General features: G+C 47.7%; 1 protein-coding gene and 1 long non-coding RNA gene across 3 annotated transcripts in view; both read left to right on the top strand.

Moving 5' to 3' along the window:
• Positions 1 to 1,160: 1,160 nt before the first annotated feature.
• On the top strand, positions 1,161 to 10,920 carry LOC119806779. The gene is made up of 3 exons (XR_005284269.1): positions 1,161 to 1,421; positions 2,106 to 2,204; positions 9,736 to 10,920. It is a non-coding gene; the product is annotated as an uncharacterized LOC119806779 (long non-coding RNA).
• Positions 10,921 to 12,368: 1,448 nt separating this feature from the next.
• The window catches only part of Eva1a (eva-1 homolog A, regulator of programmed cell death), a 45,369-nt gene continuing 41,409 nt past the window's right edge, over positions 12,369 to 16,328 (top strand). The window contains exon 1 of one of the 2 annotated variants that reach the window (XM_038318767.1): positions 12,369 to 12,633. The gene's annotated coding sequence lies outside the window, so the exon portion shown is untranslated. Of the gene's footprint in view, positions 12,752 to 16,328 lie in introns of both variants that reach the window. The other variant, XM_038318770.1, reaches the window with a different exon arrangement.

The following is a 16,328-nucleotide window of genomic DNA, read 5'->3' as shown; positions in this document are numbered from 1 at the left end:
CTTGCTTGCTTGCTTGCTTTTGAGACAGGGTCTCTCTGTGTAACTTTTGCTGGCCTGGAATAAATAATGTAGACCAGGCCTTGACATGTCCATTTCAGCCAGTTTTTGTCTTTGCATCTGCTTCCCTAATGCTGGGTTAAAAGACTACTGTGACTGGCCTGTTTACTTATTAACTTTGGTTTTCTTTTCTTTATTTTCTTTCTTTCTTCCTTTTTTTAAAGATAGGGTTTCCCTGTGTAGCCCTGGGAACTAGCCCTGTAGATCAGATCAAACTCAGAGATCCACCTGCCTCTGCCTCCCTAGTGCTACATTGAAGTTTCTGTCCCACCAAGTCCCCCAGCAGTTTAGTCCCAAGAAATCACACAGAGGTCTACATTAGTTATAAACTGATTGGTCCATTAGTTCAGACTTCTTATTAACTCTTATAACAAATATTAGCTCATTATTCTTGTCTATGTTAGCCACGTGGCTTGGTACCTTTTTCAGTGAGGCAGTCACATCTTGCTTCCTCTGTGGCTGGGTCACGACTGTAGAAAGAGCTTCCTTTTTCCCAGAATTCTCATTACCCTGCCTCTACTTCCTGCCTGGTCACTTTACCTTTACTTCCTGCCTGGCTACTGGCCAATCGGCATTTATTTAAAATATAATTGACAGGGTACAGACCATTGTCCCACAGCAGTGCTGGGATTAAAGGCCAGACACTGTGTCTGGCCTAATTTTTAATAAACATTTTATTTGTGTGGGTGTCTTGCCTACATATATGTCTGTGCACTATGAGGGCATCAGATCCTGTAGAATTGGAGTTACAGGCAGCTATGAGACAGAATATGGGTGCTGGGAATCATATCCAGGTCTTCTAGGAGATCTGCCATCTATCCCACCCAGAACACAGTCTTTTAAATTGCCTTGGTTAGACCTATTAGCAAGAGGGCAAATGATCACTGAATATGAGGCCTGGCTAATGCTAAGGTCCTTAGAGCTTTCTTTATCGCTGCCCTGCCTCTAACTCCCTTGAAATCCAGCTCCCTGGGAACGAAAGGGCAGCTGTGTGAATAGCTGGGGACTGTGGTTTCTAAAGCCCTTGAACCGTGACCTACCCTGGCTGAGGCCACACTGGTCAGCCTGGCTGTGAGCAGACACCTACTTCACCTGGGACCCAGAGTTAAATATTATCTCACTTGAGCTTTGCCTTCGATTCCTCGTTTTGCAGCTCTCGTGACTCCCAGTGGTTTTGGTCAGAGACCCTGGCCATTTTCATTCTCTTTAAAAACAGCTTCTGGGCATCATGACAGCGTGTTTGGAAACACTGTGGCATATCTGTGGTGATTAAACTTCACGGAAACATCTGGATTCCAGGCTCCCACAAGCCTGGGTGGCTCCCGTGCAACCCCCCACTTAGGCCCTGGTTGAAGGAATCTCAAGTGAGTACTTGTGGCTTCTACTCCCTAGCCTCAGAGAGCAGAAAAATTGCTGGCCAGGCATTTCCACGGGAGCTCCAGAGGATCAAAGAGAGAAAAGCAAACATGGAGGCAGAATGTGCTATTTATCCTTGCAACAAAGTTGCCCTGGCAGCCCTCTCGGGTCCAATAATACCTGCTTTCCTGAAAGGATTACACTCGCCCTGCCCTGGCTTCCTCTCGCTGAATTCAGCTGCCACTCAGCTCATGACCTATGACTCCTGTCTCCGGCTCTCTCCCAACCATGGTTTTCGTTTTCTCATTGGGTGGGCAAGAATAGATGAGATTAGAATCATCCACGAGAGAAAGTGAGTGAGCGCAGCCTCTGAGAACACCCTGCATCAGCAGCTCATGTCAACTGCTCACAAAAACTAGCCTGGGAGCCAGCCCTGTTCCTGGGTCACAGAGGACCCTGGGCACTCCAGGCCGTTGTCCTCCCTCTAAAGGGATAAGGAGCAACCTGAGGTTTCGGGGGCCTGCCTGGTGGAGGTGTCTTTCTTTGGGAGAATTCTAGTCACTTGTTTATGGATATTTCAACTTTTAATTAAGCCGTCGCACACATTCATAGTTAAATGACAGATGTATTCATTGACTGGCTTATTTATTTTGGGGACAGAGTCTCATTATGTAATCACCATAATATTGCAGGTGTGTGCCACCATAGCCAGTGTATGTGCTTCTGAGGATTAAACCTAGGGCTCTGTGGCCGCTGGACAAGGACTCTACCAACTGAACTACATTACCAGGGTTTGTTTGTTTGTTTGTTTGTTTATTTGTTTGTCTTTCCTCAGTGCTAGGATATAGTGTGGAGCCTCTCAAACCTGATTGGCAAGTGCTACACCGCAATCCTTTTCTTAGTTTGAACAAGATCTTACTGAGAAGCCCAAACTGGCCATCAGTTCATGATCATTCTGCCTCAGCCACCCAGAGTAGCCGGGATCACTGGCTGGTGCCACCAATCCAACCCCACCCCTTAGCTGTTCCGAAATCTCTCTGCTCTAGGAGCGGAACCACACTGCTGTGCTGGGCTTGGGGTGAGCACTTTGCATTTCTGAGGGTTCAGCAGCACAGGTAGTTGGGGTGGGGGACAGGTAGCAGCCTGCTCTGAAGGGACTTGTGTGCTACACTGTACTGTGGGTGTTTGTGTGGCACGGCCAGATGTGTCTGTAAGGAAGCAGTGTTGATGGAATCTCGGAGTTAGGGAGGGGAATGCATGAAGGAAGTGTGGCTGGCAGTAGCTCTTGCTGCAGACAGATGGAAACCCAGTGTGGGGGCCTGGAATTGGGGGGGCGAGCTCATGAGGGGAGTTTGTGGAGAATGTTGGATACAAAAGTCAGACTGCCATGGCCTGAAGGCTAAGTTCGGGGATGAAGACTCCCACTGGTCTCAGAAGTTTGGGTGTAAAAAGAACAAGTGAAATAAAAATATAGAAAAATGTAAAGAAATGGGCCCAGAACATAGCAATCTATCCAATAGTGATTGTTAATATTTAATTTATGTTCATTTTATGTATCTTATATTATTATGAATTGATATGAATAATTATATGTCTGTATGGGATAAGAAAGAGATGTTACGATTTATGAATGCAATTTGGGATAAGTAAATCAAGCTAGTTAGCGCATGCATTCTCTCAAACACTTTTTTTTCTTTTGGATTTCTTTTGGAGACAGTGCCTCACTACATACCACAGGTTGGTCTCAGACTCTCTGCAATCTTCCTGCTTCGGCCTTCTATGGTGCTGGGATAAACCATTATGCCTGGCTTCAAATACTTACTCTGAGGCTGGAAAGATACTTACTCAGCAGTTAAGAGCACTTGCTACTCTTCTAGAAGACCAGAGTTTCCCTGCGTCCATATCAGGCAGCTGACAACTGCTTGCACCTCTAGCTCCAGGGACTACAGAGCCCTCTTCCAGCCTCTATGGACACTTGGACACATGCAGCACGCACGCGCGCGCGCACACACACACACATTTAAAAAACTATTAAATCCACACACACACGCATATAAAAAACTATTAAATCCAAATTCTTATCCCTTGTGGGAGAAAACATTTGAAATTTACTCTCAGCAATTTTGAGATATGCAATACCATTATTAACTAAACTCACCATATTGTGTAATACAGTAAGTCCTATATTTCTTCCATCTACCTGATATTTTATACCCTTGCATCCTCACCTCTTCCCCTCTTCCCTCAACTCCCAGACCTATAGCCATCAATATAATTCTACTATTTGCCTCTAACCTTGCCTGCTTTTGATTCCACACATACGTGGAAATGTGCAGAATTTGTCTTTCTGTGCCTGGCTTGTTTCATTTAGCACAAAACCCTCTAATTCCACCAGCACCACTAATGGTATAACTTCTTTCTTTTGAAGTGATGAATAGTGTCCCCTTGGGCATAAATCCCACTTTCTTTTTTTTTCTTTTTTCTTTTTTTTTTTTTTTTTTTTTTGGTTTTTCGAGACAGGGTTTCCCTGTAGTTTCTAGAGCCTGTCCTGGAACTAGCTCTTGTAGACCAGGCTAAATCCCACTTTCTTTAACTATTTCTTCATCTGCTACAGACACAAGTGGATTCCATAGCCTGCCTTTTCTGCCCTGTGCAGCAGCAAACACAGAGTGCAGATACTTTTTGGCAAACCGATTTCAAATCTTCTGGGTAAACACCCAGAAGGAAGACTGGTGAGTCAGGTCAAGATTCTGTTTCTTGTTCTTGGAGGAAGTTCTGTGTGGTGGTCGTGATGCTGCAGCACATTTTCAGCGACAAGGGAGGTTGGGGCACGTTCAAAGGGGAGGGGAAGGAGACAGGCGAAAGATTAAAGACAAGGAAAGAGGAAGTGAAGTGGAGAGGAAAGGATTGGCAAGCAGGGGCTTGAAAGTGAGAAAAGAGCCCCTCCCCCCACACACCTAAATTCCCACATGCCAAAGGGTTGGAGTCGCTCAGTTGGGAAGAAACTCTGTTGCATCTCAGGTCTCATTTCATTCAAACCACAGGCCTCCATGAGGCCTAGCAAATCATTCCATATGAGGCAAACTGTTCTCGGTAGAATACAGTGGAAATGTAGCCAACCCCATCCACTAGCTCAAAGGACTCCTAGTGGAGAAACTTACCTGAAGCCAATGAACCTGTCTTTTGTTGTTGTATGTTAGGTTCAAAATACTAGCTGCCTTGCTCATATCTGCAGCTGATCTCAAATTTGGTTGAGGTGCTTATGCAAGAGGTTGATCAGGTGCTAGTTGCATATAGCAGTTTAGGAATGGGGAGGACTCTGGTTCAGGCCAAAGGAGTCAAAAATACATTCTATCCTGTTAGGCTGACCTGATCTTATTTCTCTGTGCAGAAGAGAACCATGTTCTAGAATGTGCTACCACACAATTTGTGAAGTTAGAAAATGGGTTAACTACATATCCTGTGAGGCATGCAGAAAGTCGGGATCCCACAGCCATTTGTCCTGCCTTAGTGGATACTCATTTTAAAATTTAATTTTAAAAAAATGTATGTGTGTCTTGGGGTGCCCATAAAGGCCAGAACCTCCTCCGGATCAGTTGGATCCCCTGGAGGTAGAATTACAGATGGTTGTGAACTCCCAGAGGGGGAAACTGGGAACCCACTGAGTTCCTCTGCAAGAGCAGCAAGAACTCTTAACTGTTGAGCTGTCTCTCCAAGTCCCTCAAACCTCTTTAAGAAAACTAAGAGCCTGAGACAATTTTTCCTTTGTCTCATTTGTCTACCTATCTTTCCTATAAAAACACTCTATTGAGCCCACACCATCGACAGAGTTAAAGAAATCAGCCTTTTATTTTCTGAAGATGTGGCTGCCATCATATAGTGGAACTACAAACATAGCTCCCTGTTCAGGTTGCTCATATTGATTTTGAGGCACTTGAAATCTGATGCATTATTACAACCTTAACTTCCTTTTTGTTTTAACCATGTATAACTTTCTTCATAGGCGAGGTGCTTTGTGCTATGGTTTAAGTAAAATGCTGCAGGTCCCCGAGTGGCTGCAGTGGGCAATGGTCCCAAGAACAGCCAGTTCCAGGCAGGGACAGCACAGTTCCCAAAGTGGCTGCAGTGGACCACGAGGGGCAGCAAGTCCCAGGCAGAAAGCTGCATGGTGGATAAGAGACCTTGATGGGGCAGCCAGTCCCACAAACAGAGACAGACAGATGGGCATGCTACGAGACCACACCACAGGTCTCCAAAGGTGACTGGTCCTGGGAAGGGAGCCATGCTTTGGAGAGAGACAGACTATAGGCACAGCATGCCAAGTAAGGTTGGATATTTATTTAGTGAGTTATGGAGAAGGGGAAAAGGGGGAAAGAGCAGAGAGAGAGGCAGGGGAGGGAGGAGCCACAGCAGCAGCTACCTCTCTCTGGTCCTGGGCAGGGAGCCATGTGTCAGGAGAGAGACAGACTATAGACACACAATTCAGAGTAAGGTTGGATATTTATTTAGTGGGTTATAGATAGGAAAGGGGAGAAAGGAAGAAGAGCAGAGAGAGAGAGAGAGGCAGGAGGGAGGAGAGGAGCCACAGCAGCAGCTACCTCTCTGGTAGAGAGACAGAAAAGGAGGGACTCTGACTGGAAGCTGAAGATCAGTGTGCCTCTGCTGGGGCTGGGGAGTGGGTGTGGGTGCAGATTGTCTCTTAAAGGGACAGGACAGATCATTACACTTTGGGGGCTTGGGAGCCACCTCCTTAATGGTGAGGTTGCCTGACTGGTGAGAGGCCAGTCTTAGTTAACATTTCTGTCACTGTGGCAAAACAATGCAAGGAAGGAAGGGTTCATTCTGCCCCACAGTTCCAGGGACAACCCATTCCTGGTGAAGCAGGGGCCTGGGTGACATTGTATCCACAGAGAAAAAGCAGAGTGAGGAATGCTCCCTTCTTCCTGCTCCCCTTTGTACAGATCCAGGATCCTCCACCCAGGGAATGGTCCTACCCACAATTAAAATCTCCTTTTCAAGTCAGTGTAGCAGTCAGGAAACCGCCAAGGGCCTGCCCCGAGGCTGACCTAACCTAGATAACTGCACAAAGGTGTGTTCCCCTATCTCAGAGGCGTTTCTAGATTCTGGCAAGTTGTCAGGTAACACTAGCACACAGTCCTAGGCTTAATGCTACTCACTCCTAAAACAGAAAAGTGGTTTTTAAAAAAGAAAATCCAGCGGCTGAGGGGAAATGTTTTGAGTGGTCTTCCCTATAGACATTTCCCATGTAATAGTGTGTGTCTATTTCACATGTAATAGTATGTGTCTGTTTCACATGTAATAGTGTATGCCTGTTTCACATGTAATAGTGTTGTGGTGACTCCCAACTATAAAATTAATTTGTTGTTACTTCATAATTGTAATTTTGATACTGTTATAAATTGTAATGTAAATATTGGATATGCAACCTCCAATGGGGTCAAGACCCACAGATTGAGAACCAGTGCTCTAGAAAGACTTGTAGACAACTGAATGGCATCTCACACCGTTCTTCTCATCTCTGTATGGGTAAAAGTTTGGCCAGGGAGGAAGACAAAGCCTGGAGAACTCCAGTATCAGGTTTCCTCTCTGGAAGGAGGAAGCTCAGTGAATCCATAGGAGGTACCCATCAGACCTTGGAGAGTGCTGCAGGGTGCATGCGACCACTCAGAGGGTCAAGGTGCCTGCCATTGAGCCTGGCACCCTGAGTTCTATTCACAGAGCCTACAGAATAAAAGGGGAGAACTGACTTGACAGCCACTCGTGGTCCTCTGACCTCTACCAGTGCCCATGTGTGTAGCACGATTAATAAAAACCCAGAGACGGAAATTGGGGTTCAGCCTGAAGGTCAGAAAAACAAAACAGCCAGCCACTGGTTCTTACCTCTACCTCAGTCCGAAACGGCGATCCTGCATCCAGGAACCTCAGAATGAGACTGTGAGCTGTCTCCTATCGTCTTATATTCCTCTCTAGGGCTGGGATTTAAGGTGGGCATTACTGGGACTAAAGGTGTGCACCGCCTGGTTTCAATGGCAAATTACTGGAATTAAAGGTGTGTGTCACTACTGCCTGGTCTGCAAGGCTGACCAGTGGGGCCATTGTACTCTCTGATCTTCAGACAAGGTTTTTTTTAATTAAAATACAAATAAAATATCACTACACAGGTGCACCCTACACATACATAGGCAGCAAGAATAAATACATGCTTTTGTTGTTGTTTTTAACGACTGATATAATCTTGGAGCTGTCAATAAGTGGTAAGACATTCTTGGTGACTAGGAGGTGTTAGTAGCTAACACAGCCAAATAACTAGCTTTACTTTAGTAGACTGCCAAGGACTGGATGGATTTAAATGCCACCTGGTTAATGATGGCCCGTGGGACTTAACAGAAATCCCTTTGCCATGGAATGTAATGGCAAAAATGAGTCACTGGGTTGAAAAAAAAATGAAAGAAAGACAAAGAGAGGGAGAGAAGTGGGAGAAAAGTTGAGTATCTTGCCTTTCTAAAACTTAGATTTTATTTTAGGTTTTTTTATTTGTTTCTTTTGAGGTCTTGTAGCCCTGGCTGGCCTCAAAGTCACTTCATATCGGAGAATGATTCTGAACTCATCATCTTCCTCCCAGGTGTTAGGGTTTATAGGTATGCCCCACTGTACATAACTTAGACTAATATTTCATTTGATTGTTTATTTATTTGGTGATAAAACAAAACAAAATAAAAACATAATCACACATAGCTTCAAGTTCTCTAAGTAGCTGAGATGACCTTGAATGTACGCTTCTCCGACCTCTACACCCCCCCATCCCCCACGGCTGGGATTACAGAAGTGTGCCGCCACACCCAGTTTTGTGCAGCGCTGGAGACTGAAGTCAGGGCTTTCCACACTCTAGGCTACTGAGCTTCATCCGCACCCCCAAACCTGACATCATAAAAGAGTGTACATTTTCTTTTCATACTCACTTTGCCAAGATGGATAGATGTGAAAAAGACTGTAGGGCAAGGCAGTCAAAGACATTTCTCAGCCTCCTGATTTTCCCAAGTGACATCACTGAGGGTGACACCAGTGTCTCTGTTTGCCCATCCATTAGCATCTTGTTGGGCCGTGAGGCGATTTGCTTTGTCTCGTGGTATTTGGTGTACAAGCCCGCCTTGCTCCAGTGCTCCTGGAGATCATTTACTACTTCTGGGATTAATAAGAGCTGCAAGTTTGCAGCTTCTTGTAAAAGCATTGCCACAGGATGGGGACAGACTCTGGTTTCAATCACTTGTACTTTCTTACGAGAGAGGAGAGAGAGAGAGAGAGAGAGAGAGAGAGAGAGAGAGAGAGAGAGAGAGAGAGAGAGACAGAGAGAGAGAGAGAGAGATTTCTTTCCCTCAACTATGAGGGCTGACTTCACCAGTCAAGGGACTAGGCTAGTCCAGGGATCTCTGTCCCTTTGTCTTGGCCTTTCTTATTGCTTAAGGTAGGGTCTGTTTCTAAGGTTGGCCTAGAACTGGCTGTTTGCTGATCCACTGGGAGCCTCCTGTTTTAGCCTGCTGAGTGCTGGGACTGTGAGTGCCCTACACATTGTTGTTTGTTTGTTGTTTGATCGTCTGCAGAATCCAGGATCACGTGGGTGAAAGGTCTCTAGGAATACCTCTGAGGGATTAATCCCCGGGGGAATGACTCATTTTTAACTGTGCATGGAACCGTTCCCTAGCAGGAATTCTGGACTGAATAAAATGAAGAGAATCGGCTGCGCAGGAGCACGCTTTCATCGTTGGTCCCTTTCTTGATTGGAGATGTGTTGCGAATAGCTCCTATAAGCTCCTCTCTCTGTGATTTCCCCTGCCATGATGGATTTGTAACGTGGAAAGATGAGCCAACACAAATCCCTGTCCCCTGAAGTGGCCTCTGTCAGGGCATTTTGTCACAGCAACGGGATAAGAAACACAAAGTCTCACACTGTAGATTTGACTTTTGTTGCTGTCTTTTTTGGGGGTAAGAGGGGCGTCACTGTGCTTTTGAGGCTGGCTTGAAATTCACTATGTAGCCCAGCCTGCTTGGCATTAACAGAAATCTTTATTTTTCTGCTTCAGCCTCCAGAGTGGGGAGCAGTTGGGGGTGGGGTACGTGTTACAAGCATGCACCGCCCTGCCCAGCTTGGTCTTGTTAACACGCCTTGGACACGGGCCTGATTTTACTGGTGTCTTTTTCCTGACAACTCCTACAAGTCATGGGCTATGAGACTGCCCTCCTCTCCATTCTAGAAGCTTTGGTCTTTGAGGCCCTAGGTTCTTTCTCTGCATTTCTTACATACAGGATGTGGAGGTTGACTGCAAACACAAGGTATGTTTGATGAAAAGGCTTTCAGGTCTGGATCCTGCCCTGTGATTTGAGGACAGTTCCCAGGAGAGTGCCGACTGTATTGTGCAGTGGAGTTGCCTAGGATGACCGGGAGAGTTTCCTGTGATGGACAGGCAGTGTCCAGGAAGTGGCAGGTAAGTTGATCTACATCGATAAGGACATGCACATCATGGTGCCATAGGATTCAGAGTGAGGATCTTTCCTGAACACATCTCAGTGCAAGCATCTTGTGGTGCCCTCAGCAGGGCATCATCTTGGCATACACTGAAGTGCTCTAACAGAGCTTTTGAAGTGGAAGCAACAAAAATGGAACACAGGGAGAGTAGGGCCATAGCTACTCTTCTGTCCAGTCTTGTTATCATTGCAGTGTTTGTGCCAACAAAGGAATGCTAAAATACATAGCCCCTTTTGCTAACTGAACACACTCCAGGGGTCTAGATTTTCTCCATAAATTTGTCTGTGTTTTCAGAGATGGTGGCCCATGCCCTGGTCTCTGGATTCTGCAGGGGAGCCCTGTGCTGCAGGGAGGTGCAGTCTGTGGTCACCCCTGTCCATATCAGTGAGGCTACACATCAAGAGGCAGAAGCTGTGTGCACAATAGCTTTATTTCCTCTCACACCTGGAACTCCCCAGAGCTGCTGAAAAGCAGAGGTGCAGTGGTCTCTGCATCATTATCATGGACTGAGGCTACATGTCTGTAGGACCAAGCGTATCCTAAGGATTCAACAGGTATTGGCGATTCTTAGCAATAGTAAGCTTACATCCAGAGCCAGATGGAGTCAGAGTACTCCAATGTCCTCTCTTCAGTCTGGGGACAACTGAATAGACTCTGGACTGGAGCCAAATGTTCTCCATAAAACAGTCGAAGGCCAAATGGTCCCTGAGGTCTCTGCTCACCTAGCAGCAACTGGTCTGTGCATTCCCTTTCCACACACATTTGCTGAGCCTCAGCTACGTGTGTGGCCCAGATCCAACCTGTGACCTCAAGAATCCAGGGTGCAGTGCCCAGGTGGCCGCAAAGACAGCATTACATCACGAAACCTCCTCTGTGATGCCTCCCCATCTGCCTACGATACAGTTGGCCAGTTATGAAGGGCATGTCGAGTGCCAGAGTATGGAATTTGGAGTTAGTTAAGTGTGTGTATGTTTTGCAGATAAGAAAATTGAAGTCTGGAGAAGAGGCCTTATTCAAGTTCAGATAGCAGTTCAGCGGCTGCCTGAGGTTAGAACTGGTTCCTTGATGCACTTCTGCCCAGACCAGTTGCTTCCCTAGGAGAAGAGGAAAACAGGTCTATATTTTTACATCAGGACCCTGCAATTGTTTTCGCTGGGGGAAATGCTGCATTTCAAGATTAAATAAAGCAAGCTCCTTTGGAACAAGTGTAGAACATGGCTCTCAATTCTGACGCTGTCAGATGCCCTGGAGAGCCTTTCAGAAGCACTCATGGGAGCCACTCCTCAGACCAATGAAGTATTTGCGTGAGTAATGTCCAGCCAGGCTCTGCGGTGCGATTAGCCAGTCCACCATGCTATCAATGGCTAGAGAGCAACGCTTACAAACAGCGATGAGTATGTGAATCTGAAAATCTGATCAGCGTCTCAACTGAGCACATCCAGAGGGTCAGTTAACAGCCGCTGTTTCTAGACTGTGCTTCTAATAGCTGTTCCTGAGGGTACCAGGGATTCTGGCGAATCCTTCAGTCCTTGGTTACTGCATTCAGTATCTACCTCTCCTCCGTCTGCACCCTTGATTGTTCAGTTGCCTTGGCTCCTAGCAGCGCCCTTACTTTCTTGGGCTGGCAGCACATTCCCTTCCAGGCTCCCCTCCTCCCTGCTGCCCACAGCCCTAGCGAGCTAGCTCTGTTCCGAACTGCACAGCCTGCGTGTCTTGGCTGTTCTCACTGCAAGGAACGCTCTACCTTTCAACCCATGTCTTAGGACTCTAGTTCACTTCTCACTGCCCCAGTCCCCTGTGCTAACTGCCTAGAAGTAGGGTGCTTTTGGGTTGGCTTTAAACTGCGCTGCACCCAGCTAGGTGCCTATTGCCTGCTCCATAATGAGTTTAACAAACAAAACTTCAAACTAGGCGAGCAAGGCCAAAAGCTGTAGTGGCTGTCTTCTGATACAGACGAACATTCCTTGGAGATTATGCATCAGGCTTTATGCTCTCCACATAACAGAACAAAAAGAAAAAGAAAAAAAGTCGATCAAATTTAAACAAGTAAGTGGTTATTTCCTGTCTGAACTTGGGGTTTTAATGCTGGCTCAACACAGTGCAGTCCACCCGTCAGGAATAAGAGCTGATAGGGGTTAGGAGCAGGGTTGGAAGTCTGCTTGTAGATCTGGTCCTCTTGCAACAAGGAGGGAAAGTTTGGGCTTTCGGGTCAAGGTGGGGACTCCGAATGGGGAAATCTCGTAGCCCAGGGCACGGTGGGAAGCACTGGGAGGCAGGCGGGAGTTGCTAGAGTTGAACTAAGTTGGCGCAGCCGTTCAGGTTTCTCGTCTCTCCGCGCCCACGTGGGGAAGGGGGCGGGGAGCGGGAGGGAGGGCAGGTCCTGAGCTGAGGGGCGGGTGTGTGTGTGTGTGGAGACTGAAGGAAATGAGACAACCTTTTCCTCCCACGGACTCAGTCTCCTCTAGAGTGTGCAGGGCTCGGGGAGTCCCAAGACCGAGTTCACGCGTCCCCAGCTCAGTCCCGACTGGGAGGGACGCCCCAAATTGCTCTCTTTGGGGTGCACGGGTGCCCCAGTCACAGGGCACAGTCCCACTTGCCGCACCCCTCCCTGGGTGATCTGATCCCCCCCCCCGCCCCGACTCAGTCCCCGGAAGTGTGCGCCTACGGTCCCAGAGAAGGTAAGCTGCTCCCCCGAAGCGCGCTCAGGGTGCAAGGACACCCCAGTTCTACTGAGCGGGAACTCTTCAGCGCTCTTAGGATCAGAAACCTCGGCTTTGTTTCGGAACCCCCGTCCAGGTACGGGTCCTGTTTTCTCCTCCTGCTTCCTCTTCCTCCTGGCGTCTTCAGCCTATTGCTCCCCTTTGACTGGCTCAGACCACTCTCATTCCCCTGCCTCCACAACCAGGTTTTGAGGAACCAGTGAGTTGCAAATCTGGGCGCTTCTCTAACTGCTCCAACTCCTGGAGCTTGACTGAGCCGGCTCGCCCGCGGCGATGGAGGGTTGTGGTTTTGGGTTTGTTGGGGACCACCCACCTGAAGTCGGCCTGGCGTACACTGAAGTACTTACCTGGCTCCTCTCGGAGCTACTAAACTATTCGGCGACCCCCCCAGGTCCCCAAGATCAGAGTGAACTGTGGAGTGCAAAGGCTGTTGGCGCCCCCTAAAGCCTTAAATGGGACTCTCTGCTCTGGAGGGGGGCTCTCTCGTGCCGGCAGCGCTTTTCTGGGGTGAAGGTTCTGAAGGCTGGGGTAGAGGGTAGCGCTCATTGCTGGTTATAAAGACCATGAGGAGAGGAAGGCTCTGAAGCAGGCGAGAGCGAGCCCCATTGGGTAGTTTCATTTTTGCTCCTTATTTAAGCTCGTTTTCCCTCCAACATCAAGCCTATGGCAGGAACTTCTAAAAGTCCTGACTGCAAAATGAAACCACGGAGTAAGCCTACTTGAGCCACGGAAGTTTGTAAAGGGCAAAGGGTCCAGCCTAGATTTGGATCGCAGCTGGTCTGAGCCGCACACCCCAAGTTCAGCTCTACAGATGGTTCCTCTGTCCAGTCTGAGCAAGAATCTGCCACTTCCTGCCTGCGCACACCCGGGGAGACCAAGCTTTTGCCTTTTATAGCAAATACATAGCCATTCCATTCAGATCCAAAGTATTTATTTACTTCCCGCGGCTGTTTCTGCTCAGCAGAAAGGGTTGTAGCCTTCAGCATCGCACATTAGCCCCTCCTTCCCTTCCAGGCAGTCAGATTTGTGTTGTGCCTCAGCAGGCTGACTTGAGGTCAAGTCCTGTGTCGAGGAGGCCAGGTCATAGGTCAGGCCATTGGTCTTGGTGATGCCTCCCTGTAGTTGTGTTTTCTCTTCTGAAAAGTAGACAATGGGCCAGGTGTGGTGTTGCACACCCGTGGGCCTAGCATTCTGGAGGCAGAAGAAGGAGGATGAGAAGTTCAAGGTCATCTGTGGCCACAAAATGAGTTTGAGTTCAACCTGAGTTCCACAGGACCCTGTCCAAAATACCAAAATCAAAAAAAAAAAAAAACAAAAAAACAAAAAAACAAGTCATGAAATACAGTAGAGTTTTTTATTTTTATTTTGTTTTAGATTTATTTTACATGTATGCGTATGCGTGTGCCTGCCATGTGTGTTTTATTTGTGCCCCTTGAGAGATGTCTGGGAGTATCTAGAGGCATTTTCTGGCCATTGCCGCGTAAGTGGGGGAGGATTTTATTCCTTTGGCTTGTTCAGGAAAGCCCCCTTTCCACAATGCTGTTTATCTGGCCCACGACACTCAGGTTGAGTCACCCTGGCTTAGCGTATCAGTTCACAGGGAGCCGTGTTCCGGCCCTCCTGCTTTCATCAGTTCTGTCTTAGCTGATTACCCCAGCCCCTGTTCTCACGTCCCTCCCGTCTCTCCTGCACCGCAATCCCAGGGCCAGAATTCCATTGCTGCGTTTCCACCAGGCTGTGCTACCGTCCCGCCCCACACCTTTGCTTTTCCTCCACTGCTAACAGAAAGGGCCTGGGTCTATAGGTGTTTGTTAAGCATTGACAGCGGCCCCTCTGCAAACCCTGCACCAATCTTCCCAGGGTGGAATCTAACCTGTGACCTCATACACCAGCCCCAGACTTCCCTGCCCATTCTCACCCTCCCGCCCTCCTGCCATGCTCCCCACACATCCCAGCACCCTGCGGCTTTGCTCTTCTGACCTCTTGGAATCCGTCCTCCCCATGGTTTGGCAAACACTACATCATTCTTTGGTCTTGAACTCAGTCTCTTCTGGATGAGGCTTTTCTACTCCATATGACAGTTTCATTGTTCCCTGCTGCCCTATCCAGTGGGCTGGGACTCTCTGAAAGTCTTACAGGAAGAGCAGTGTGCTAACCAATAGGATAATTGTTCATTTTAAAACCGAGTGCCTGCTCAGTGTTGTGCTCACTTCATGAGTTTTGACTCTCCTGATCCTTACATCATCTCTATAACGTTCACACTGAGGCCAGAGAAGCTGCAGAGTTTGCCTAAAGTCACACAGCTCATCGGTGATGGGGCCAGCATTCACATAAACATTTGGATTTCAGAACACGCATGCTTCTCACTATGTAGGTAAGGGCTTTAGTGTGTATCAGACTCAGTAAACGTTCAGTGAATGTGAGCTGAGATTTGTTGACTTATTAGTGGAAACCTGAACCCAAAGTTTTTCTTTTTAACCTGTATCACACTTAGGATCCAGGACCGTACTGTTCAGATGGTACTGTTCGTCAGCAGCCCGGGTTTTCCTTCTCCTTTTTGCTTTGCTTGCAGGACTGAAGAGTAGGGTATTGGCCCTAGTCATTACAGACCTTGCTATAGAGCTTATGTGTGCCTAGTCAAGTCTGGGACAGCATAGAAGAATGCAATTAAGACTCCCATTCAGAGGAGGGAGGATCAGGCATGAAGGAAGGGACTCTGGGTGAGGGGGTGAATAAATGCTGGCTCTCCCTCCTTCTACATGGCAGACTACGCCTTCTCGTTTATCTATTAAAGGTAAAATTTCTTAAGAAATTTTAATGCTTCTTAAAATGGAGTAGTATTAAGAGTTCCCACTGCTGACACTGGATACTAGGTTACAGCTGGTCACTTCATTAGCTTAGAACCCTGTTTCCCTCAAAGCAGCCATGGCTTTGCAAGCCAGATCCACTCCTTTATGGTTCGGGGGCCTTGCTGTGTTGGGCCAAGTTTGACTCCGTTGCCCAAATCCCTGCACATTTGTGTGTTCTGTCTTCGCACTCAGCTGTTCCTCACACTGCTTTCTCATTTCGGGAGGCTGTTCCCTAAAGTTTAATGTGATGAGATCACCTTGTTTGGTGTGGGGACTGGTTTCATAAGGGGTCCGGGAAACACTCTGATGAGGGCTGCTTCACAGGGTGTATCAGGGTGAGGGGTTTCCTGTTCACCAGTCCATATGAGAACTTGCAGTGTCGCACCCTAGACCCTTTCTGTCCCTGGGCATGCCCCCTGCCTAGATCACTAGCTGCTGATGCCAGAAGCAGGTTCCCCTAGGCTATAGGGACGACAAATCCATACCCAAGATCTGGGTATCTCTTCTGTTTGACATTTGGATAGTCTGACCCCCTTCCCCAAAAAATAACCTGCTCAGAGTGGTGGGTGGGGAGTCAGTTGGTACCAGGCCATCTGATGTCACACCCCATTGGCTCTCTCCATGCATCATTCTTCCAGGTCTCTGAAAAAAAATGTATCCTGCTGTTAGACTCGGTGCAAATCCCCTTTGGCTTCTGAAGAGATGCCTTGGTCCAATGTTATGATCACCGCCTGAATCTTCAGGTGTTACCTTGTACTTGGAATGCTGGTGCATTGTGCAGCTCTGTGCTGGGTGCAGGAGACA

This window comes from Arvicola amphibius, chromosome 2 (genome assembly GCF_903992535.2).
Source record: "Arvicola amphibius chromosome 2, mArvAmp1.2, whole genome shotgun sequence".
NCBI classification, from domain to species: domain Eukaryota; kingdom Metazoa; phylum Chordata; class Mammalia; order Rodentia; family Cricetidae; genus Arvicola; species Arvicola amphibius.
The sequence above is the reverse complement of the archived record's forward strand: the minus strand, read 5'-3'. Positions and strand labels throughout refer to the sequence as shown.